At 49.2% G+C, this 25,432-nt stretch overlaps 1 long non-coding RNA gene across 1 annotated transcript in view; it reads right to left on the reverse strand.

The window, feature by feature from the left end:
• The window catches only part of LOC115346203, a 46,729-nt gene extending 37,687 nt beyond the window's left edge, over window positions 1-9,042 (reverse strand). Inside the window, exons 1-3 of the long non-coding RNA XR_003925052.1 lie at window positions 8,938-9,042; window positions 8,438-8,675; window positions 4,155-4,227 (exon numbers count right to left, since the gene is read on the reverse strand). This is a non-coding gene — a long non-coding RNA (uncharacterized LOC115346203). The remainder of the gene's footprint in view (window positions 1-4,154; window positions 4,228-8,437; window positions 8,676-8,937) is intronic.
• Between the last annotated feature and the right edge of the window lie 16,390 nt (window positions 9,043-25,432).

Genomic DNA, 25,432 nt, shown 5'->3' on the forward strand with positions numbered 1-25,432 from the left:
CGGGGCAGAAGGGCCGGTGGATAAGACTCTGTGGAGACGGGCTCCGCAGCCATCCCTCCTTTCCTAATTCCCTTCTGAAGTGCTGGAGCCACTGTCACCTCTCATTAAAAGAAGCGAATGCCCTCGTTTTAATTTCTAACCAGAGCGAACTGGATAATAACATTAATCCCGGCAGGGGATGGCAAGAGAAGGCACCTCCTCGCTTCAAATGTTTGGACAAAAAATTTGCTCTCATTAGGGCAGAAGTCCAGGAGATGTTGCCTTTGTAGGACTGGCGAGACGGCACGCAACAGGGCTTTGTTGCATTTGAAGTGCTCCTCGTCTCCTCTGAGAGCACCCGGGCTATAATTGGGGCCGGGCAATGGTTGGGGGAAGAGAGGGAGAGACAAAAAGAGAAATGAAAGCTTCAGATCTCCCAGCGTTGCACAAAGACAGATTTCTTTTGTAAATCCCTATTCTGCTGCAAAATACGCTACTGGACAGCTGGCCCTGCGCGCTCCCGAACATCAGGAACAACGTGGCCATGGATCTCCTTAGTGGTAAAGGCAGGGTCAAATCCTGCCTAGAGCTCAGGCTGAGGGGTGGTACCCACTGCTCTGGGAGAAGTGTTTGAGGTCACACCAGGAAAGCCCAGTACTGAAGGCAAAGAGACTAATTCAGCTAAAAAGGTCTGAGCTGGAAGGGGAGACCCATGAGAGAGCCCCAGAGGTGTCCATGGGTCCTTTTTACCAAGAAGTGAGGAGAAAAAGGGGGGGGGGGGGGGCAGGGAAAGAGGGGGGAAAAGCACCTAAGCTGACCACGCTATGTTCCTATTTCTTCTTGTACGCATACTCATTTTTCCCCTCATTTTCAGGAGAACTTTTCCCCCAGTTGGTTATTTATGTTTGCCTCTGAGTTTCTCCCTAGTATGCAGATGACAAAGATGCTGCAAAGCCAGCCAGGAACACGGCTCTGCTGCTGGGGGATTCTCGGTCTCAGGGACACCGAGACGTAAGAAAAAGCTCATTTTTCCACAGCAGCAAATATTTTTCTGTGGCTGGCCACATCCCCTGGGGAAAGGAGCTTAACTTGCAAGTTACCTGCTACCAAGTTCAAGGATCACGGCATCTCTCCAAAGTCACACCAAGGTCCAGACCAGGAGCATTCACAGCTGAAAGAAGGGATGTGATGGGAGACACGGGAGAACAAACCCTCCTAAATCAGGGCTGCTTCAGCCCATGTTCTCTGGGTATTGCACAAGGTACGGACAGCCGATAACAAGGCATAGCACTGACTAAACGTTGCCACTACCTGGACCCAATACCGCAAACGAAACGTCTTGTACACAGACACCACTAACTGTAGGAAACTCTGCTAAATGCAGTGACCCAAACCTTCCTCCTACCTCTACCATACTTGGAAAAGGAGCACCCAGAAGCAAGAGCTGGTGTGAAAGGAGCAAAGAGCTGGCAAAGAACTGTCCAGAAAGTGATGGAAACACCAACCAACAGAGAAAAATAATCACATTTCCTCCACCGGGAAGCACATTGTCAGCCAAAGAGATGCTAGTTTGGTTCAGCCTCAGGTAAGGGGGGAAAACTGAAAGAAAGTGTTCAATTATTTCCTCATTTATGGCCAAGTACCCAGTATATTGCTTCCCTCGTTCCCCGGTTCGCCCACTGTCAGTATGTTTAGAAACAGGTTGGAAATTAATGTTCTTTCTGTGGGTGGCTGTCAGAAAAGATAAGGGATTTCTTTGGAGGGTCACTTTTTCATTATTGTGTTATCATTACTGCTACGTGAAACCACAAAGCTACCCTGGATATGCACATTTCTAGAAGCTGTTGAGTCAGATGCATCTAAGCACGGCATTGGGCTAATGGACATTTGGGAATGGACAGGTTCCCATGCATTGCTGCAACAGCAACACAGCTCAAACCTGCAAAAAAAAAAAAAAAGCAGAAATACATGAATTCACTCGACCTTATGGAGACCTCCACACGTTAGAACCTCCAAGGAGAGAAACAGGCACTTCCAGAGGGTGAGACACCTTATCCTGCTCCAGGTACCTAAACCCATGCCCTTGGAGAGCTTGTCTCACAAACTCCACCAAGGTTTTAGGTCAAAGGACCTTGTGCACCAAGGTCAATGCTGCTCTGATTAACTGTAAATAGCAGAGACTGGGAGAGGTGACTGCAGTCAGACACTTTGGTGAAGATTATATTCATTACCAATTTCAAGCTCGAGCTGGCTCATTAGAGGCACACCTTTCTTTAACACATGACTTTTGCATTGAACTAACACATCAATATTTTGGTTATTAAAAGCTTGTTTTCCAAGTAAAGAAATATAGCAGCGCCATTCCATAAAGCTATTTATTTGGTTTTGATAGGAATCGGGGGGGGGGGAGCAGGGAAAGAAAGAAATCAATCATGTTCCCAATATTCGTGTTCAGCTTGAACCAGTTTTTAAACACTTCTACGTACAAAAAGAGAGGTTATTCATTCACTCTTTAGTCTTCCCGAGTACTACAGATATTCCCCCCCAGGTAAAACCAGGCACTTTAAAAATAAAAAAGAAACACATGCTTTAACTCTCAGAAATCTGGTTAACAACCAACCCGCTGCAGATCTGTTGAAGGTAACTTGATGGGACAAACCTTGACTGTGATGGGACAAATGACAATTGGCATGTTATTTTCAGAAAGCTTCTTTAACATCAAGATCAAGCAGAGCCTCAGGAAATGGGATACAACCTTCGTTCAACCCTGAGTTTTCTCCAAGTGAGTACCCTCCCCTCGCCCATCCCTGCTTCCAGTTTTACAGGAAAAAAAAAAAAAAAACAAAAACCAAAACAAAAAAACCAGAAAATTGAGGATTGGTGAACACTGAGCGCAACCTTGGCGGTGCAGCACCTTGCCAGGGTAATTAGACTTGGCAATTGCAAAATTAGACTGAGCAATTGCAACGCGTTGAAGTAACAAGCCAAGATGCAAGCAAGTACCAGCTGCAGCGCGTAAACACCCCAGTTTATTCAGGGTACGGCACAGCAAAGCACGCGGTATTATACATCCGAGCTGGTTTAATGGAGAGGTTGACTTGTCAATTCTGACTTCTGATGATGGTGCCTCCCACCATCCATCCTGGCCAGTACAGACCACGTGCCCCGTTTGGTTCCGGAGGAGCTGGTTATGATCCATACTGGGGGAAGCGCTGAGTTGGCCCCCAGGTCTTGGCTTCCCCTTCAGCTCTCCCTCCCTGCAAGTGCTGGCCACGCTCTCTTCCTACAGCTTGGCTTCCTTGTCAGTAAAATGAGGATAATGAATGATTTTGCCTTTTCTTCTGAGGGGCTGAGATAATTCAATTTAAGAAAACGACAAAAAAAGCATTTTTGAGTACCAAGTGGAACTAGAAAGCTATGGATCAAAAGCAGTTGGTCAAAAAGTTATTGATGGAGGCCTTCCTTCCAAAACCACATTTGGATCAAAATCAGAACATTTTGCAAGAACTTGTCGATTTCTATGAAATTTTTGAAGAGGGTCAAAGCGTTTACCTCAACTTTCCAGAGGCAGCGCTGGAACGTTTAATTTCATTTTGGACATTATTTTCTTGGAGCATTTTGTTTAAAATATATTAAAATATTTAATGACATATTATTACCTATTAAATGTTATAATGTATTAAATGATGTTAAATTTAAAATATGTATACAGAAGTCCAAACAAAATATTTTCTCATATTAAAATGTCAGATTTTTATTTAAACAAATGGATTTTTTTAAAAAGACACGGTTGGGAAGCATTTGCGACTTCCAACAAACTTGTTTGCTTTTGTCCAATTTTACTGCCTGGAAAATGCTGGCTTCTGATTGCTTTTCAGAATGTGAAAATTTAATTTCATTTTTTTTCAAACTAAAAATTGCAATTCTCAATCAGCTCTCAAGGTACTGGAATTTCTCAGACTCTTTTTTCCCCTCAGAAGGAAGGGAGGAAGAAAAGACACTCATTTCCATCAACATTTTTGAGTTATCAGTTAAGCAAAAACCTGGGGCAGTTGATAGAAAAGACTCAGCTTCTGGCAAGCCAAGAAAATTGAACTGATGACAAACTTTTTTCTCAAAAAGCCAAAAATTTGCAAATGCACCGTGGATCCTATGGAACATCAAAGACATTTTACCTTTCCGGGATGGTAGACAGTACATCTCAGTCCTCAATCAGCAACATCTTTACCTGGCAACTCCTGTCATTACCTGTGGGAAGAAAAAAGAATAAATCCTCTTTGTTGCATGTTTTTCTTAAGCTTGGGAAAAAGAAAAAGAGAAAGAAGAAAAAAGAAATACCCTTGTGTTGTAGCTTCTCTGCATCTGTTTCTGTGGGAGCTAATGGGCAGAAGGCAGGTTCCTAACAGATAGTTATGAACTATCTGCACAGCTGCAGACAACCCACTCGGTGGCTTGGCAAGTGTGGGGTTACAGCTTGCACATGCGGGAAAACGTGTACTAATATCACATATGTGGTGGTGATCTTGCAAACCTCCGGCTGCAAGATCACGGTGCTGTTTTCAAACCCTTATCTAATGCAAATGAAGCTGAGAAAAGAGATAAAAAAAAATGTAACAACTATTCCCTTGTACTAGCATGAGTGGCCTGCTCGTAGATAAGATTTCACAGAAACGAAAGGCAAGCTTTGCTCCTAAACACCCCCAAAATGCACAGTATTTCTATAGAATCACAGAAGATATCAGTTCAGAAGGAACCTCGGGAGGTCTCTAGTCCAACCTCCTGCTCAAAGCAAGGTCCACACTGAATTTAGACTGTGTTGCTTAGGGCTTTGTCCAGTCGGTCCTTGAACATCTCCAAGGATGGAGATCCCGTGACCTCCCTGGGGCCTCTGTCCAGCAAAAAGCTACAAAAAAACCTCCCCCTTGTCCCACATGGTCATATTAGTACATGGTTTTCCTTCATGGCTAATTTTTTTTTTTTTTTTTGGTGTGTTCTTTGGTCTGGTTGGGCTCGTCAGATCCCAAGACCACCAAGTACTACATGACACCAAGCTCTACATCTCCTTCTTGGGATGGAGAACTGATCTGACAACAGCACTATACCCAGTCTCGGGAGCTTCAGTTTTTCCCAGCTGATGATTCAACCACCAAGCAAAACAAAGGACATAATGCGATGGTGTGGTCACCCCTCATCTTCTGCCAACATCGCTATTAAATCAGTTCATATGACGTATCCCTCATCCAGAACACATAGTGAAGTTTTTATTGGCATGAATCTGGTCTGCCTGCATTACTCACCTACTAGCAGAGCTACGAGGCATTCCCTGGTGGAGTCACAGCATGCAAGTAAACTTTTTATTCCATTATTGACTGTTGGGTTTATGGCACCACCAAGACAAGCTGTTTCAGAAAAATGTTCCACTGACTTCATAGCAGCAGCAGCAGTAGTAGTCAGGGCAGTGCTGGGAAGACCCATGCTGTAAGAGAACAATTCCCACTCTCCCTCTCTCAGTCCCTCAGCTGGAGTCACGACCTCGCTTCCCTTTTCCACAACCAGGCTCACGATGCCATTTGAGGACTCCAGCCTCCGCTGGGGAAAGTCCAGCCCTCTCCCACCAAGCAGCTGACTAATGTTGGCATCACCGCTCTGCTTCTGCTTCTCATCACACCTCTCTTGTTCTCCAGGACAGACCTATCGCTGTGTGTTCCTACAGCACCAAGAACCTCTAGAAATTGTGACACCCTAACACTATTGTAAAAAAAACATAATAAATAAATAAATAAATATAGAAAGCAGGATAGTCTATCCCTGTGCTTCATGTAACTCCCTTAGCTGTTGTTCCCAACCTTCTCCGGAAAAACCTTGCTATTACCTGGAAAAGGAGACCAAGCCCCAGATGCGGCAAGTGGAGGCTAGGACAAGGAGGAGCTTCATTAAAGTGCTGAACTGGAGTCCAGAACCAAAAAAAACCCAAGTGACAGCTTCCCAGTGACTCTGTCCTGAGATATCATGTCTCTCAGACTCCACAGAAAGCTGCTGCCTTGAGCCTAGTTAAAACAGGAGAGAGATTATTAGCCCAAATAGTTCACAAGTTTCTCCACCTTAAAACGCAGGGAAAAAAAGAGAAGATGAAGCTTTCTGTTGAATGAGTTTAGAGCGGAGACCTCTTTAATGTTTCCGAGGGTTTGAAATGAGGACAGTAGCCCCAGGTGACGAGATATTGGTGAGCAGAGTGGAGGTGAACCCCTCAAGCTACCAAGAAAATGCTGCTTCTCTCGGGGTCCTGGTTGCAGAAATAACAGCATTCCGGGCCAGGCTGTCGGCAACACATGCGGGGTGGGTGAGTGGGTGTTTACACTGAATATAAATGATCCTCACAGTTTGGGCTGGAGGTTTGATTGCCTGACAGTCCTACCATACCTATGGCTCGAGTGCACAAGTTCTTGAATGTTTTCATTATTTTTTCATTTGTAATTTTATTTCATAATAGTAACAAGACACCCCGGGGCAATGTGTTTCCAGGGGATTATTGCCTTCAGCTTTTTGCTTTATGACACATGCCATAATCGCCAAGAAATGTACAACCTGTCATATCTCATTACTTAAACGTGGGTTATATATCCATGTATTAGGCGCGATGGATAGACCAGGACCATAAAATTATATGGACATTTGGTGGCAAAAGTTAGTTTGTGCAAGCAGTTCCCGAGAATGGCTTGCAGCTGGGCTAGCTCACTTTGGACCCATCCTCAACTTCAGAGCTCTTACGAGCTGTTTTTGCTCTTACTCTGCCCACAGAGCCATTGCAGAAAGTGCATGAACTAATTCTGTGGTCTCGTGCTCCTCTGCTTGCCCCTTAGCTTGGCAAGGTTCACCCTGCCTGCAGACACCACCAAGAAACACTCTCCAGGCAAGCTCAGCCCTGGGGGGACTCACAAGAGTCCCCTGAGGACTTGCAAAAAAGCAAGTTCCAAGCCAGGCTCCTTGCACCTTTTACTACCCACTGCCTATAAATAACCATTCACAAGACTTCCTGGAGACCCGCGATGTGGATGAGGAAAAAGGAGAGAACGCAGAACTTGGGGCATGAGCTCCTTTCTTCCAAGGAAAGGTGTCATTCTGGATTTATTTTATAGTTTCAGTCAGTCTGGGCATCTGGCACAGGAAGCCAAATGTCTGAAAATGGGGGTCAAACATAGACACCCTGGCTTTTGGTCAGCTGCCAAAGGACAGGAGAGCAGTAGTCAGTAGATGACCCGCAGGTGCGCTCTGCAGGTAATGTTCTCCTTGGCCAACACAGTTGGGTGAGATGGGCAGCACCCACGTTCGGAATGGCCTCACAAAAAGCCCTCATCACTCCAGGATGCTTTAACCAGAGCTGTTGCACCACGGCCAAGAAGGGCTGGTGGTTATGAGCTCTTCTCTGGTGCTTGCAGGGACTCAAACAGGAGGCCATTCATGGGGGATCCAGTCATTCCCAGCAGCTGTACTGGCTCTGGCTCCCAGCACTCCGGAGCCCTCAGCATACCGGGAAGTTATGTCACCGCCGAGGGCTGAGTCAATGGACAGGCTCTGATGCCTTTTCTCAGCAGCAAGAAGGCTGTTGTTACGGCTGCCTGCAGCCTGGTAACTTGGGAGAACATCAGCACTCAGCTAAGCACAGAATGAAGCTCAAGCGCACGAAGAATACTTCTGTACAACTCCAACACACCAACGCTCTTCAGATCAGAGGTTCCTGACCTACCACCTTGCACAAGAAGCAAGATCAAGCTGAAGGCTAACCATGCAGAGACAGCAGGCTAGAGGAGACCTCTCTGGAAGGCTGCGGGGCAGATGATAGCCCTTCATTATGAGGGGCCCAAATCCTTTCTTGGTTGGGCTTGATGATCTTAAGGGTCTTTTCCAACCTAAATGATTTTATGATCCTTGAGATGCTGGTGGATCTAAGGGGCAGCATAAGCAAGCAGGAGAAATCCCTCATACGTATCTGACTGTAAAAGGCAGTTATGAGATGCTGTAGAAGACACTCTTAAGCATTTACCATACAACTGCAAGTGCCTTTCTCTGGCTGGGAACACTCACAGTAAGGCTCTGAGAGCTGGACCACCAGGAAGAGCATTACCGAGAGGTAAATTGAGATTCATGGTTTGTCTGGCAGGCTCCGTTGCAGTGCAAGTCTCGCGCTCGGCTCTGAATGACAGTTCTGTGCTAGCCTGGGCGGCACACGCAACTGCAGGCTGGTCTTCCAGCCCAGTCCATCCTGGAGATTTCCCAGGACCACGGGGAGCCTCAGTCCCCGCTCAGTTAGGCTAGGATGGAGATTTATTTTTTTGTTTGGCTGAAGAGAGCCTGCGCTTAACCACAAAGCCTAGAAGAATCTATGACCTAGCCCTTTAGAAACACAAGCACAAAATAAATTCACAACAAGGCTTTTCATCTCCAGGGAAGTTCATCTTACCTGAGGCCTGGAACAATGTCACAGGGGTAGAGTCTTTCTTTCTCCAGGGAGCGCTGGCAATGGGGTTCGCAGCGGGTTTTCCATGTGCTGTGCCTTTAAGCTCGCTGTACTTCTGCCTCCATTTCCAAACAGCAGCCTTTTTGTTCTCCAGGCTGCTGCAACTTGCAGATACGTGCACCGTGCCCTCTTTCACAGTGATTTTTTTTTTTTTTTAATCTTTCTTGCTGTTCTCCATAATCTAAAGTTAAAGACATTCAGGTTAAAAATACATGGCTGAGGTGGTTTTTTCCAGACCACCTCCTCCCCCCTCAGAAATCAAAGGTACTTTCTCAGTCGAGCAGGATCAGCCTCCCCCAGGTGACAAAGGCAATTTATTAAGACATAAACTACAATTATGCACAGTCAAATGCTCCTCTTGGATATATGGAGACAAATCCCCTTTGCTGCTACCCTCAGACAGACACTCCACAAATAAAGTGCCTACATCACTTCTGCTATACCTGCTCACACTCAAGTTTCCCTTTATTCTCCGCTCGAGAGCGGCAAAACATAAATCTCGGTCTTCCCAGTAGCTTCTAAAGGTTTTTTCTCCTTGCCAAGTTTCCTCCCAGCTCCCGGAGGGCAAACAGCAGCCACACAGCCCCTTTTGTGCTCCAGGGCTCGGCTAACAGGCCCCACCTGGGCCAGCAAGCAGGAGGGGTGCCCTCGGCCATGCTCGGAGGGCTGGCACACCATCAAAGCAAGCTTTGAGAGGGAACTGCCGCTGGCTTTCCGATGGCAAGGGCATCTCACCGAGTCCCAGCGCTGCAAAGGAGGAGGGGGTCTGCAGGGCAGGGGCTTGGGCAGCCCACGGGTACCCGGGCGTGGGGTGCTGGAGGCTCGCGGGGAGATGCTGCTTGTGGGTGGGAGCCGGGGCATAAGAGATCGGCCTCGGAGGGGAAAGCTAGGTTCTCTGTATTTCCATTTGAAAAACACAAAATACAGACCCGAGTCTCACTGAAGGATGAAAATCAGACCCTACAACTTGAGGAATGGGACTTCCTCGCCCCCATGCTCTCTGGGATGTAAAAATTCAGATGCAGGCGCAGGGTGTGGACGGGACCCAGCTGGAGATGTTCTTGTCCCAGCTCCTCATCACATCACCAAACCCTCCCCATTCCCTCCACTCTGCCCGTGGAATGGGACATGTGAGTGCGCCCTGTATTGCAAAATCACCCAAAGACTCCAGGGCACTGCTGATAGCAGTTAAAATCAGCTTTAAGGGATGCTCCTCTGCCCTATTCTACTCTTAAAGGGCAGCACCTTCCAGGGGAGGAATGGAAACCCCACCCAGGACCCCACAGTGTCCACCACCCTTCGACATCTGAAGTCCCGACAGCTCTTGCTCTGCAGCCTGGAGGGCTCAGACAGGGCTCAGCGCGGTGGACACAGGGTCCCCTGTGCTGGCGGGGCTTGGGCACATCTGTTGGCTGCTGGGCCGGTGGCTCTGGATGGTGATGGCCACCAGGGTCTGTCCTGGGCCATAAAACTCTTCTGGGGGTCACACAGCCAGTTAGTGAAATCCTGTAATCAGCTGGCGAGAGGTTCAGGTAATGGAGAAAGAAAACAAACAAACAGGTGAGAACAGTAAATCCTTTGCAATGGCTCCTCTTCCTTTCTCACAGCTTTTTTTTTCCTCCCCATTATTGTACTGGTTTTGGGGTTTTTTCTTCTGACTTTTCTATGCCGCTTTCTTTTCCCAGCCTCTCCTTTTCTTTCCTTTTTTTTTTTTCCCTCCATTTTCTACACTTGTATTTTTTCTGTGCAAATGATGGCCCATTTTTCATTTACATCTTACCTGGCATGCGTGTCTGCTGTTTGTTCACAGTGTCATGGTCTAGGTTGTGGTTTGCATGTGTTGTTGATGTGCTCTCATTTCTTCTCTCCTTTTTTTCTGGAGAAAAAAATATACAGTTTTCCTTAGTGGTGCCTTCACATTAAAAAATCCCCCACACTTTAAAGTCTTATCTAATGCCCTTTCTCTCTCCCATGTCAAGCACTGACCACTGGAGAGGGACACACAGGGATCACAGTCCCAGTACGTGGCAGTGTGGTGCTGCTGCCCATTCCTGTCCTAAGTAGACCAGCGCTGGAGGAAGAGCCCCAGATCTCAAACACCTCCAGACAGGCCTGAAGAGGATGGGATGACAACACAGTTCATCCTCTCCTGCAGCATCTTCTCCCCCTGCCCGGCCCTTTGGGACAACTGCAACGGGCAGATCGCACTGAAGACATAGTGTTTCGGGCTGCCAGCAGACTCAGGAAGCCTTCACTTATACTTCCATCACGTTTCCAGTCCTGGCAGGAATGTATTTATTTATAAATGAAAAATGAGACTGTGATCTCATGTCTGGGATGAAGCAGGTCCTGACAAGTCACGCAAAACTGTTCCTGTTACTGCAGGGACCAGAATAGCAACATCCAGCCCAGGGCTCTGCTAGCGGACGGATTAGCTTCAGAAAGACACTTTGGGAACATACCCTGGGAAGGGGAGGATATTTTTGGTTTCCAAAAGGTCCTTATGTATTAAGATAAAGGGGGAGAGTGAAGAGGAAGGTGGGCAAAGTGCGCTGTGCACAGTTCTTCTAGCACCCTTGAAAATACACGGTGATTCTCCAGCCCCTCTCTTTCCCTTGCATTTCACAAAGCCCTCCGTGGAGGCAGGACTCTCCACCAATCCCAGGAGTTACACAAAGTCCGTTCCCTTTACAAATATCCCTCCGTTCCCTGAGCTCGCCTCTCAGTTTCCTCCGTTTCTTGCGTCGGGGTAATACTCATGCAGCGATGCTGCAGAGCTGGTCCCCGGCTCCCACGCAGTCTCGCTACCTCCTTGGCCACATCGTGAGGAGCAGCACCAGGTTTCTCCGGTGTGCACCACCAAAACATAGCGCTTATCACCTGGAATGGCTTAAAATGCATTTAAAATAAAGCTAGGGAGTATTCTGAAACAAACTCCCCGTTTCAATTATTCTCCAAAAATCTCAAGTCTGAGATTCCTTGCTTGGGGAAAACCTTTTCCCAGACTGGGAAACGACCCAGTGGGAGGTGTAAGGGCACATCAGCCGTGCCTCGGGGCTGCAAGCCAGGTGTGTTTCACACCAAACCGTGGGAAAAAAAAACCCCAAACCCCAAAGCCAGCTGTTCCTGGTATGGTCCAACCCCCACGAGATGCAGGGTGACAGGGACGGGGTGCTGCCGAGTGGGTGAACCGCCTCCGGGCGAGGATGAGCTGCTGTCGGGCCCGGGATTTCCCGGGTGGAAGGACCGGAGGGGACGGGAGCGGGGAGCCGAGCATCATCCCCGGGGCCGGGGAGCGATCCTTCCCCGGGCTGGGAGCCACTAGAGGGCAATGGCGGTATGTCCCAGTATGTCCCACACCGACAGCGGCTGCAAGGCGGCCGGGGGGGGGGAATGCTGGGGGGGGGACACACAGAGAGGGATGCGCAGGGGCTGCTCGAGTGCCCGCAGGGACACAGCAGGATGTCTTTCTTTCCTGAAGATAAAAAAAAAAAAAGTCTTTCTGAAGTTTTCTGCTCCGTTTAAGCATTGCAGGTGGGTAAAGGGGAGGGGGGAGAGGCAGCTTTAGCATTCACGCGGCATCCAGGACATCGCAGACACTCACAGGCTTTTGCAGTTCAAAACCATCACTCCAACACAAAGCAAAGAGGTACAGCCCCAGGTGAGCCACCTTTTATCCCTTGCTGATTAGGCTAATTTAGGGAAAACCTGTTCCTGCCCAAGATTGGCAGGTGTCAGCAGCTGGTTTCCTCCTCACTAGAAATATTGGAGCCACTCTCTCTGGTGCGCCTCTAATTTTCACGACGACGCATTTCCTCACTCCCACAACATACCCCGTCACCCCTCCATGGGGTATTCCCTTTGCCCCAGGCCTGGAAGCCGGTTGCTCCCAAGTACGACCCTTTACTCTCAGCGATCCTTTGGGGAAGGGTCTGCTCTGCTGCTTCCCCTCCACCGCATCCCCACCAACACGGAGGGGCTCCCGGGAGAAGCACCCCGGCTCCTGGCCAGTCCCCAGCTCCATCCCCTGCTCTGGGTGCTTCCCCAGGGTGCCACCAGCCCCTCCGTTTATCAGGCCGGGGCGGTGGGAGATAGGGAGGGAGGCCGATAAGCCTTCAAGTGGCAGCGTGCTGTAAACATTCCCACTGGTGCTGTTAGATTAGAGGGCTGGGAAAATGCCTTCAGCCCCCCGGCCCACCAGCACGGTGGGCTGGGGCTGGGGGACTGCAGAGCTGTTGAAAAGCGCAGAAGGAGGAGCCGTGTAGGAGCTGAAGTGCTTCGCTGGCAGGCTGCAAGGCTGGCTGCTGCCTCCCAGGGTACCAGGGCTTGTCAGGGGTCTCACCAGCAGCCCTAGGAAGGCTGGTTTGGCATCCGACCCTGCAGTCAGTCTCCATCTGCATCCGTAGGCTTCACTGCCTTTTTTTCCTATCTGGTAAGAAAACTCCCTTCTCCCTTCCCAGGCTGCTGGTGGCCAGAGGTCTCGGCTGGCTGGAAGCACGCTGCTTGTGTGTTTTAGGTCTTTTCCAGGAGCTCTGCTTTCCACACAGACCTCTCTTTGCAGGTACCTGGAGGACTGGCACAGACTGAAAGGCTGTGGTCCTCCTTTCATAATGATCCGTACCCATCTTAAACCCATTTTCCACCAGTAAAAACAATTGATCACAATAAGGTTTAGCAGGTTGCACCCTGCTTACTATAATTTGATGTGGGGTGGGGAGTGCAAACCCTTCAAGCAACTCGTCGTCGAGGAAATGGGGCTCTTTCCTTGCAGCAGCTCCTGTGCGCGGGCTCAGCTTGAAGTGAGACCTTGTCACCCACCTCTCACCTGGCACTAAATTTATCTAGATTCAGATTTGGAAATGCTGATGGTTGTCAGGGTTCCTAGCATTGGCTCTGCAAAATGAGACTTATCAGCAGGGACATCCTCAGCCGGGGCACACCATCAGCGATGCTGCTGCTGGAGCGGGCACAGGAATGCCCAAACTGAAAAACTCTTCCAACTTGCACCCTGAGATCATGCAACTTGCAAGTTTCAAAGCCAGGCGGTTGCAGGGTTCACAGAAACCTGACACAGTTCATAAATGTCTTGAAACAAAGCCTTGGCCAGTGTCAGAAAGGAAGAGCATTAGCTGGCACCAGAACAGTGCTGTCCTCTCCCAAATGCCTGGTGCATCAAGACTCGTCTACGGATTGAAGGGAACTTGCCCTGGGAGTCTTTTCCCATTCAAACTGAAAAATTTTGTATGCCACCTCTGATTTTTCTTCCTCCTCGTCGGGGTTGAATCCAGCTCTCCCAAAGGCCAGCACTGAGATGAACAGTCTTACTCTGAAGTGATACTGCTGTAAATGGGAGCAGACCAGATCCAGTCCTTGCAGGCAAGGACAGGGCTACAGCAGCGTATGGGATGTACAGGGTGGCATGTGTCACCAGAGATGACCTGGCTGAGCAGTGGCATCTGGAGGAAGAGCAAAGCCTCCCCTGCCAGCAGCCGGCAAGGGGACACAGCCCCACGTCCCCCTTCCTGGGCAGACAGAGCTGGAGTTAAGAAACAGCTCCAGACGGAGCTGGCAGGACAAAAAGCCAAATGAAAGTCTATCCGTGGGGTCGGTACCACAAAAGCCAGGAGAAATGGGTGTTCCCAAAGCAGCACTGGAAGGAGATGGGGCTGTAGCCCTGCAGACCCCATGGTAGCCTTGGCCTCTGCAGAGCCGCCGCGCTGCAGTCTGTCAGAGGTTATAAATCCTCAAGCGCTGGGGCTGACACATCTGTGCTGGGGAAAAGAGGTGGGACACAGTCTCCTGTTCTCCCTCCCACCCTGATGCACCTTTCCAGGGACTGATCCAGGCATGGTGTCACCTTTTCTTGTGCAGCAAACCAGCATGAGGAGGTGACAACATGGGCAGGTGGTAACCATGGGGTACAGGAGCAGCACTGGCTCTGCTGGCAAGAGTCACCTGGATGGAGGGAACATGGTCTCAGCATCCCCACAAGAACTGGATGCTCTTCGCCTTGTCCAGCATGAAGCAGCATCCCTCTCTTCTACCCATATTTCCGTGTGTCCCTCCTGACTTGCTGAGGATCAGCATCACACTAGACCTTCATCTCCAAGGGGTGAAAAAGGAGCGGATCTTCTCATTAATGAAAGCGCTCTGTCCACCTCTTCCTCTTCTCTTTAGCCTGAGAAGGACCCTGAAACACTCCTAGGTTCAGGCATATCCACCAGCAGTGGAAGATCAGTGCTCAGTGGAGCAGTCACAGCCACCTTTCCATGCCGCTCGGAGGCAACCTTCCCTCCTGCTCCCATTCCCCAGCATCTCCTTGGCCTTCAGGCAGCTTTCGAAGCTCACAGGCAGGGAATGCCGAGCCATGGGAACCTCCCACTCCCACTTTCTCCCTAATATTTCCACAGTGAGTAAATCTCCATCCTTTTAGGGCTCTCAAATCTATTATTTTTACATTTGCAGTGGATTCCCTGGCCCTGTTATTAATGAAAACCTCCAGGAAAGCTCCTCAAATACAGCTTTGACTTTCTGCCCAGGACCTGTGGACAAGGAAAAAAAAAAAAAAAAAGGCAACATTAATAAAGCAGGAGGTTTCTATTAAGTCTGAGGGACTGGACGCTCTGGCTTTCTTGGATGCTGAAATCCTCTAGTGCGGGATAAATCTTATACACTTCATTTTCCCAATCTCTCCTTCAATATATTTTAAGAGAACGTTGCTAGTATCAGAGTAAATAATGTCCTAACTGCAAACGTGGGGTCTGCAGAGTGGCGTGGGGTCAGCCTGTGGGCTGTGGCATCCTCCACTGTGGTCTGCTTGTGGTCTCAGCCCTCTCTCCGTAATCAGGGGGTTGAGCTCGGAGAGGTTTTAATTAGCCGCGAATACAAATAACAAGCGATTCCTCGGAGGCTGGGGAAGGAAGTGGGTGAGCTAACGTTATGGAGATGTGCACTAAGTCACAAAATATGCAAATCAACGAGCTCTGTAACCAACACTACCTTGCTGTGAGCGAACCTCCCCCAGCCCTCTTTCCTTCTAGCAAGACGCATTTCCCATCTGCCCGCGAGGGAACTCTCCGTTCGCGGGCTCTGCTGTCTTCTTTGCACAGCACCTGCTTTTTATACCTCTCAGCTCCTCCTAAAGATGCTGGATTTTCTTAGTAAAAGCTGTTATCTGGAAGCGTGCATGCCAGCTTTCACTGCAGAAGAAAAGGGAGCAAGTCCATGGGGTCCTGTGAGCCCAAGGTCAGGCTGGGAGATGACTTTCCTTTGCTTTTATGCCTTTCATTGCTTCGCAGAGCACGCTGAATGTGAGCTAAATGCAGCACCGTCAGTGTGGGCGGGTGAGGGAGTGCCTTTGTGTGTTGTTTCGGCACCAACAGCTCGCACGCAGCCACCGGTCTGCGATGGATGCTGCGAGCACAGATGCAAGAGTCGCATTTTATTTGTATCTTGGCACCTCTTTCACCTTGGCCTGCTGTGTATTGCTGGAGATGGGGCTGCTGTGCTTGCAGAAGACATGAGGAACTGATTGTTGCCTCGGGCTGCTTTAGGGAGCAAATACAAAGGACTTTGCTAGCTAGAAAGACATAACCTTCCTTGGGAGCAGGAGCTTGCGTGTTCTTTGCAGTCACTCATGCTGCTACTTTTAACCCAGCAGGACTCTTAGGTGTTGCTATAACACAAATGCTGATGCTTTTTGATAGCGCCAGAGTATCAGAGCTACCTTTCTCCTGCCTGAAGAATGCCAGGCCAGTCCCAATCTGCAGAGGCAGCAGAGTTCAGCCAACATAAGGCAGGAGCCTTGGACTCACAGCATCCTGATGCTGACACTCATGCAACCAAAGCCCCCTGCAGTAAGTGGTAAATGAGAGGAGGAGATGGCACGGATTCAAATTAATAAGATCCAGTGTAGCTTATAAGGCAGTTCTGGGGCTTGAGAAGCCAACTGTGAAGGGCTCTGGCCCGAAGTCGAGAATGTAAAGCTGGAAAGCACCATTTGGATGAAAGGCACCAATCCACTGGCAGTTCTGAATAGCCAAAAAAGGGATATTTTGGACTATCCATCCAATTCAGAGGCCACCTAGTCTGCAAACACATCCCAACCCTCTCTACAAGATCAAGATACATAAGCCACAAAACAAATTTAAATCTCACTTTGAAAGCCACGGCGGCCCTGCCTCACGATGTGCTGCATTTGTCCTACATAACACCCAGAAACCGAGGTGTAATCACATCTTTTTGGATACAAAGGTTAGGAAGACCATCTTCTCCAGCTGAAGTTTCCTCTAGTGGAAAGATGCATCCAGGAACAGCGCTGGGATGGGCAGTTCTAGTTCTTGGATGGAGATGAAGCATTCTAGGACTGGAGCAGTGGGATCTGATCCATTCCCAGGACTGCCAAAACTGCAATAGGTTCTTGCTGTTCCCTGTCTGGCCAGGACTGGGAGAGGCTGAGAACTGAGTCTGTAAGCAGTGCTCTGCACAAAGCACTTGGGTTTTGGGATGGATTCATAGCTGCTGTGATTTAAGATATTGTGTGGCTTCACACATACAGTTGGTAAAGCTCCCCTTCATTTTCCCAGTAGCCAAACGTGAATCGCGTCCAGGGCTCTATTGCCATGCACCCCGAGAAATGAGCAGCATATCCTTCAGCTAATGAAGCGCAATGGTAACAGCATCTTCATAGCGCTCATCCTTTTTGCTCTAAGCCTTACTTGATCCATCACAGGTCAAACTCAGCACTGCCTGGATGAAATACGCGGCCTGCTCCTCTTGGAGATAAGGGTCCGAGGACGATGCTGTGAACAACTCTCACCCTTGGTAGGTGAGGCGTGAAATGGGTCTCTGCACAGATGATGCAGCGCTAGCGCTGGGAAAGCATCACACCACGTCGGTGCAGCGGTTCAGCCAGGTAGGGCCAACAGCGTGGAAAGACGTTTCCTCTCTGCAGGCTGTGCTGCGGGAAGCCCTGCGAGGAGCTGGGTACAGGAATGCTCTGGCTCCATCCCCCCACAGTGGTTTTACAGGTCCCGGCAGGACTCGTATTCAGTGTAAGCATGTGAATTTAGGGGAGGGGGCAGAGAGAGAATAACTCCCTGTGAGTGGCCAAATGCAATAAACACAGTCACTAACCACTTTTCAGAATACACACATAATAATATGTGGTATTTATATTTTTACCACCCCAGTGGGACTTTGGCAAGTAAATCGGATTTTCCCACCCTGACCCAAATAAACGTGCAAGAGTGGAAATAACAGATTGCCTTTGCCCGAAATAACCATGTGCTCATTCCAGGGGGATGTCAGCTGAGCGATCCCCGCTTCTCTGGACCAGTTAGACATTGCAAAGTTTCCCCCTCTTCTCCCCAAGCTCTGTAAGGACCCACTCACTTTGGGCCTGATCCAAACTCCACCGAAGTTGATGGAAAGTCTCCATCTGGCTCACGTAGACTTTTAACAATCCCTCGGCCATTAAAATGCTGAAAAGGATGGGTGGGTAGAATCCAAACAATTCTGGCCCTCCTCAGAAAAATCTTTGCCCATGTTTCAGACCCGATCCCCGAAATGTCCCTCCATTAGGAATGGACACAGGGGAGTGATCCCCAGGAAAGGGGCTCTCAGCCCCTCCCAAGCCTCCTCTTCCTCCTACAGAAGAGTACCTTTAAGGCCACAGGCCCCCCAACTGCCAGAATAGCTGTATATGGTTATTTACAGAACAATCACAGTGGCCTCCTGATGTCACAAGCTACCTCACCGCCTGCTGTTGTGAACCCCCAGCAGTTGGGCCACATTCGCTGAGCTTCTGGGCCCTTGACTTCCACGATGGCTGGCAGAAAGAGGACCCACAGCAGCAAAGCGAGCAGGTGCCCACTTCTGCGTGGGCAACCAGAGAAGCGGTTGCGGAAGGCACGGAGGAGGCAGCGTCGGCGTCAGAGGGGAGGCACCTTCAGCTACATGCTAGCGATGGCCACCGCTCACGTAGCTGATGGTGTGGAGCCGATGGAGATAGATCCACCTGAAGACGAGGAGGAGCCGATGGAGGTGGATCCACCTGAAGACAAGGAGGAGCCGATGGAGGTGGATCCACCTCCAGGACAGCACTACGTCATGCCCCAGGGCTTCCCTCCACAACGCCGTTGACACGGTGCTATAGGAGCACCCGGAACACCATTGACACGGTGCTATAGGAGCGCCCGGAACACCGTTGACACGGTGCTATAGGAGCGCCCGGCCAGTACCCTCCGCACCTGGGCGGCCTGCAGGCTCACGTATTCCATCCCCCCGGCATGGACAATACTTTGTTGACGGCCACGGGTCTTGTGAGCTCTTCCTTCCCACCCTCCACCCTCTCCCCTACCCCCACCCCTTCTGAAGGGGTGCCATCTCCTCTGCTCTGAGTCCCAAGAAAAGGGGACGAGACAACACGGCTTCCGCCATGCTGCTGCACCGGGAGAAGTCCCTCGGAGGGCCACCGAGGTCCCTGGAGGTGGGGTTTCTTCGGCCCGAGGACGAGAAGGCTGCCTGACGGGAGGTTGGAGATGAAGCCAGACCCTTCGCGGTGGCACACAAAGAACAGCAACAGATCAAGAGGAGACGTTGGAGAGACAGCCATTCCTCTGGAGAGGCAGAAGACTACAGGTCTGCCACGAAGAAGTGCTGGCTTTCAGCATTAAGGCCCCTTCTAGCCACTTTGTTAGTTCTTTTCAAGATTGGGCAATAAAAAATTTAAAAAAAAAAAAAACGCAGCAGAACAAGAAAGTAACGGTAAAAATGCTTTCCCTCTCCCTCACTTGGTGTTTTGGCAACTATGTCTGGACTCCTCTGTCCCCTCCTGGTCTCCCCAGTCCAGGAAAGACACCGGTAAGTGGGGTGTGGGCCCAGTCCCGGGCCTTCGGGATAGTGAGGGGCTGGGACACACGAGGGAAGGCCGAGGGAACTGCCTCTGGTTGTGAGGATGGTGAGGCACTGGAACATGCTGCCCAGAGAGGTTGTGGGTGCCCCATCCATGAAAATGTTCAAGGCCAGGTCGGCTGGGGCTTTGAGCAACCTGGTCTAGTGAAAGATGACCCTGCCCACAGCAGGGGGTTGCACTAGGTGATCTTTAAAGGTCCTTTCCAAGGACCCAAGCCATTCTATGAGTCTATGATCCTATGAGGCCATCTTCTCCTGATTGGCCTGAAAAAGTCACTGGGGGAACTGCGCTTTCTTCCTCCCCTTCCCCTCCTTTTATATACCAAAACCAAACTGCTCCCCTCCTCTCTCAGCCCTTCATATAGAGCCAAGGTTGAGAATTAAAGCAAAATTGGGATTTTTATATTCCAAAGGATATAAGGTTATATTTGCTTTAGGATTAAAAGCATCTATTTGCTTTAGGATTAAAAGGATATAAGGATCCTCTTCATAAAAGGATCCTCCTTTTAGGATTAAAGGATACAAGGATACATTAGCTTTAGAATTAAAGCAAAATTAGGGTTTTTATACACCAAACCACTCTCCCCCTCCCTCAGCTGCTTCACGCAGAGCAAAGTTTGAAAATTAAAGCAAAATTAGGAAGCACCAGGTTTTTCTGTCTTCCAAAGGCACTTTATAACTGTTTGCATTGGATGTGCACATTGTGCAGTGGCCCGGCCTTCAGCTTCCAAGCAGGTACAGTGCCTTCTGCTGACACGTGTCACGTACCTGCATTTTCATAAGGACTTTCCCTCTTGCTGCTTCTCATGTTGTCTGGAGACACCAAGCCACAAAGTTGCAGCAAAACTATTTCTTACCCTGTCCTACTATTACAGCTGAGTTCCTCCCTGGTGCTTCTGGAGTAGACATTTCATTTCTCTACAGGGTATGGGCTTAGTAGGACGACCAATGGCTAGTTGAAAACTAAGGTGGTTGGTCTGTGAGGTCCAATGGAAAAAAGTTGCCTCCTGTTGTTACCTCCTGAAACCTACGCTGTACCTGAGGTAGGTATCCTTTAAAACCTTCAGGAGCTCTAAGGGTTTCAAGGCCCTTGGCGTGGTCAGAGGCTATGGATTAAAGAATAAAAATGGTTGCCTCTATGGTGTGTGAGGACCTCAGATGGTTCATCTCAGACTGGTGGTCCCCTGCCACTCCCAGCTGCTGCTGAAGGATCATCATCTCAGTTCAGGTTCCATAACGCTGACAACAGGAACAGCTGTCATCCCCTCTCTTGCCCTTGATCGATAGTGTCCCAATCTCAGCGTTCGATGGCATAAATTATTTATCTCTAATTGGATTGGATGCTTCCTTGGTCCTAGTGAATCAATTAATGAGTATTTGCCATCAGAGTTCTTGGTGGCCTCCAGAGAGGCTTGTCACAGCAGCACCAGTGGAAACTGGTGCCGGAAAGGTTGGGAGGAGCAGGAAGGAAATCTCTTGGGGGTTCTTTCTTTGGAGGACAGGCTTAGTTGCAATGGCTGTCAGGCATCCAATCTAGAAGATGAGCTGCACAAAACCTTTGTTCTCGTTGCAAGAGCTTTCCTTGAAAACCAAAGCTCCTTGAGATCCATGTGAAACATGGAGAAGTCTTAAGTCGGCATTGTCCACTCTGCATCTTCACCACTTTTCTCTTCTGCCTGTAAACAGTTTTCCGCCCCTGCTATTATAACCTCAAGCTACTTTTCAAGGGCAGTAGCCATGTGTCCTGTAACTCTCTTAACATGCTTGCGGTTGATGATCAGTGCGAGGATACCCTCACACTGATACGTGGTTGGGTAGCAGTGATCCACTGGATGCCTGCAGCTGCCTTTGATAGAGAAGGATCTTTGAGTACTTAAATGTTCTCATTTTAAGCTCTGACAATATTTAAGCATGTGTTAACGGTTTAAAGAAGCAACCCACTAGAGAAAGTCTCATTTGTCAGGAGCAGTTCCTCTAAATTTCATCATAACTGAATTAAGGCAACCCAGAATGAAGCAAGTTAGAGCGAAGACAGGAGCACTGACGGATGGTTTGCACTAGCTGCTAAAATGGTCCTTTGAAAGCTCCTTGAGCTGAGGTTCTGCAGATCAGCGTCAGTGACTCCTGAGTAGAAGCAGGGCAGCTTGAAGAAGGTTGAACTGGATTTCTGAACTGTTGTGCAGAGCCACATATCAACACAATGCCTGACAGTAATGCTCCTCATCCCCCAAATCATCCATATGCTATATGAAATCAAATCATGAGCTGCCACGGATTGTGATGACTGGAGAGACTCAGATATCACCTTCAGAAGCGCAGCACAGCTTCTGGAACTGCATACTTAAGATAGAAGAAAATCCACCACCATTGCAGTTCCAGGAGATCTCCACAGTTCAGAGCCTTTTCCGCATTTTTAGCAACGAGACCATGAAATACGCTTGCAGCCCTACTGTTCCTGATTCCTTGTACTCTGCATAACTTAAATTGCTTGTAAAAAAGAATCAAAGCAGTGGTTCTAAAGAATTGCTTAATGCTGCTCCAGTTGCTAAACATGAGAATCGGCAAATATGCTGCAATGAGGTATTCCTCCAGGCTATAAACAAGGAGGGCCATGGAGATTAGGTACCAAGCAGGCCAGGCCAGGCAGGGAACCAGGTCAGCAAATCACTCCTAAAGTCATCCACAAGTTTGGTTCATCTGTCAGAGGAAACTGAGAAATTTGAGGCTCTTTTGGGGCAGCCAGGGCAGAGGAGGTCTCCGTGCAAGGCAGGGTGAATGGCAGAAAGTTCCTACACCAGTCTGGGTTTGTTACGAATCAAAGTAATTTGGTATGAATATGTTGAGACTGGCAGCTTGGAAATATTTTAGAACTTCAAAATATAGGAAATGGGATCTTTGTCCTACGTAATGGCAAGTACGGTAGTGACGTACATTAAACTTGACATGCCATGCAAGGAGCTGCGCCCACGATAGCAAGAGACCACTTGGAACAGGCAAGAAAAAGGGAAGAGACTCACTCAAGACCATATGGTTGGGCAGACCTGGGACCTGCTGATCTCAGTGACCTACATCCTTACCAACTCGAGGCAAGTGGCTACATCGCGTGTTTATGGCTCCCATGGAGCATCAGCACCGAGCAACACCCAGGACGGCAAAGACTTTATTCTCCCTGTGGGGGAGTATTTTCTCTGTCCCATCATAAAGCTTTTAGCACCCGCACCAGCCTTCTCCGTGCTGATTTTCAGCAGATGTTGTGCTAATGAATAACAGTGTAATCTCAGTGCCTTAATATAGTGCTGGGGTGCGATAAGTCCGAAATTGCTGTCATCATCGGTGTGAGGACGATCTGGTCATTGTTCAGAACTGTCCTCCTCTGATGATTACATGAAGGGGAATGTATTTTCTTCCATCTACTCCCACTCTGCTTCCAAATTTAAAACTATTCAGGCATTAGATACTTCTATTTTTCTAAGGGCTTAATAAGAGGCCAGGATGCAGATGTTCTGATAAGACCATGACACACTGCAAGTGGAGAAGCCATATTAAACTTGACCGATTACAGGATGCCAAACTCAGCTCTGTCTGTAGAAGCGTAGTGACGGTCAGAAAAGGGCCCCAGTAGTTCTGCTAAAGCAGCTGCTACCACCACGCACCGTATACCCGTGAAGGCAGAGTAGATGGCTTACAGCCCAAGCAAATATTGCAACTCAAAGCTGAAAGCCAGAGCTTGAATACAAGACTTGGGGAGGGAGCGGATGGATGAGGGGATGGCTTGGTTTCTACATTGACATCTAGTGATACAACCAAGCTTAGGTCAGAGGGTGGACTAATCAGCAGAGGGACCAGCCAGACTAGGCAAGACCCCAGGAGAACCTGCCAAGTGGAGAGGATGGTTGAGCAGGGTGGGCATCACCATGGGGCTGCACAGCTCCCACCTTCGGGAGGTTTGGGAACAGATGCTCCAGGCAGCTCTCGCTGTCGATGCCACCAGGATGGGCTTGGCAGCTCCCTGGACATCTCCCACCCTGTGTACACCAGGGCAAGACAGGCCTGGCTGAAGACTGTAAACTCCATCCTGCTTTTAAAGGGTCTAACGAACATGCCCACACGGCCCCTGCTCAGGAAGGGAATAGAGGGCCAAGAGGGGAACTGAAGTGGGAGAGTAAAGGGCAGTCCGAGCGTGGGGAGGGGAGAAGTGAAGAGATGCAAGAGGAAGCTCTTTTCTAGGAGACAAGATAACAGATGGGAAGACAGCCTGGGAGCAACAAAACTTGCAGTAGCGCTGCCCTCGAAGAGGAGAGAACTTGGGGAGAGCAGGAGAGAGGGCAGGGGGTGAAGTGCCACATGCAAAATCATTCGAGCAAATAAAAGGAAACACCATAACACTAGCTTTTGTTCCACTGGAAAAGGAGTGACTACAGGCATCTGGATCTACCAGGCAATTTAATTCTGAGATCTAGAGAAGCGTGTAGGTCAGAAGGGACCTCTGGAGGTCTCTAGCCCAACGCCTGGCAGTTTGCCTTGCCAACATCTGACCAGGGCAAGGTGAAAAACTTTTTTCCTAGTCTCTAACATTAGTTTCCCATGTCCCAGCCTGTCTGTTGCCTCTTGCCCTATTGCCACACACCTTGGAGAAGAGCTTGGCTCCATCCTTACTATCTCCTCCCATCAGACAGTTGTAGGCAGCAATAACATCTCCCCTTAGCCTTTTTCTCAAGGCTGAGGAAACGCAGCTTTCAGCCTCTCCTGTACACCACATGCACTGGATTCCCTCCACCCCATCTTAGTGGTCCCCACTGGATTTATTCCACTATGACAATGTTGTCCTTGTCCTAGAGAGCCCCAAATTGGATGCTATACTCCAGTGCAGCCCCCTCTATTTGGGAAATAGTCACTGTCCCCGACCTGCTGGCTACATTCCTGCTCATGCAGCCCAGCTCACCTCTGCAACAAGGACTCACTGCCAGCTCCTTTTCACCTTGTTGCTTACCAGAATCCCCTTTTCCACAAAGCTGCCTAGAAAAGTTGTCCCCAGCCCATCCCGTTACAGGGCTAAGTCCCTCCCAGAAGCAAGACTTTGGGTTTGCCTTTGTCGAACTTCATGACATTCCTATAAGCCCATGCCTCCAGCCTGTGGAGAACCCGCAAAAATGGCAGCTTGGTCCTCCAGCATATTGACCATTTATTTCCTTCCAGCTTGGTGTTGAGAAAAACAAAAACCAGTTAGCACCAACATAGTGACCAGCTATGGGCTGACAGCCTGGACCAGGACTGCCATAAACCTGTACTCCGAGAGACTCTCCTGGAAGTGGGGTGGTGAGAAACTTGGACAAAACTAGTGCCTGCAAGATTCCGACCCTCCGTCACAGGCTGGGGTCTCTTCCCATGCAGTTAGACTGTTTAAAACACTGGTAAAACTCAGGGGGTGGGGATAAAAAAATAAAAAAAAAAAAAAATCAAGAACTATTTTGGTTTTGTCCATATTAAACATTCTGTCCCTATTTTGCAGGGTTTCACTCTTTGGGCTGAAGTCCCCTAATGAAGGGGAGCCAATTCGTTGGTAGCTGAGCTGCTCTGGCTCAAGACTGAGCCTGGGACTCACCCCGATGCAGAGCGATGGCAGGTGGGAGCTGAGGCTCTGAATTCCCCCAAGGGAAAAAGAAAAAAAAAAAAGCTTTCTGCCCAGTTTCATCCCTTCACTGCCAAAAATCCCAACTACTGAAACAGGTTAGGGGCTGAGGAGATGATTTCCGTGAAAAAGTATCTCCAGAAAATAAGGAGAGGGTCCATAATCCAAAAAGCACACTGGCTCTGCTGCTTTTCTGATAGCAGCCCACACCACCGGGCCCTTCATGCTGCGGCAGAGGGCTGCAGCAGGTGCCCTGGAAACATCTGCACCCTCCCCTCCTGCAGCCATGGCAGAGCTTGGCCAAAACCCATGGCCAATTTCCACCATGGCTCAAGGTATAACTGGCATCCATGTGCTATTTTTCTGTAATAAAAACTCCTTTGGACAGTATTTTC

This window comes from Aquila chrysaetos, chromosome 9 (genome assembly GCF_900496995.4).
Source record: "Aquila chrysaetos chrysaetos chromosome 9, bAquChr1.4, whole genome shotgun sequence".
NCBI lineage: Eukaryota > Metazoa > Chordata > Aves > Accipitriformes > Accipitridae > Aquila > Aquila chrysaetos.